This window comes from Penaeus monodon, chromosome 31 (assembly GCF_015228065.2).
Source record: "Penaeus monodon isolate SGIC_2016 chromosome 31, NSTDA_Pmon_1, whole genome shotgun sequence".
NCBI lineage: Eukaryota > Metazoa > Arthropoda > Malacostraca > Decapoda > Penaeidae > Penaeus > Penaeus monodon.
Window position 1 is genome coordinate 27,963,891 of NC_051416.1, and position 517 is coordinate 27,964,407.

Sequence of the window (517 nt, forward strand, 5' to 3'; positions counted from 1 at the left end):
AGTATCTTGGGATGCTTGTTAAAGGTAGACTGTGTTTTGGAGTTGTTATCATAGCTGTTTCCGATAGTGCTGATATAAGCAGAAAGATCCAGTAGGTTGGTCTTATAAAAAGATTTGGTAAAAAATGTACATAGATGCTATTGTGGCGAAAGAAGTGGAACAAAAATGTCTTAAGTGTTTTTCTCATTGTAGTTTGGAAACAGAGAGACCAAACAAATATTATTTTGGGCAGATAATCTAAACATAATAGTTTGGAATCAATGTTAAAGGGTGAGAGATTCTGATAGTTGCTTTGCTCACAGTAGTTTGGAAATCGATGTACGTGATCGTTTTTGGCAAATGTTTTCATACGTACGGAAATTAAGGTATATGTTTATGGGTGATATTTACCACATCACTTTGGGAAATAGCAGTAAAGAGATGTTTTGGTTGTTTTAACACAGTAGTTTGGTGGTAAAAGAATAGTCGTACATGTTAATTTGGCTTTGTGCAAAGTAGCTATCTGGGGTTAAACAGC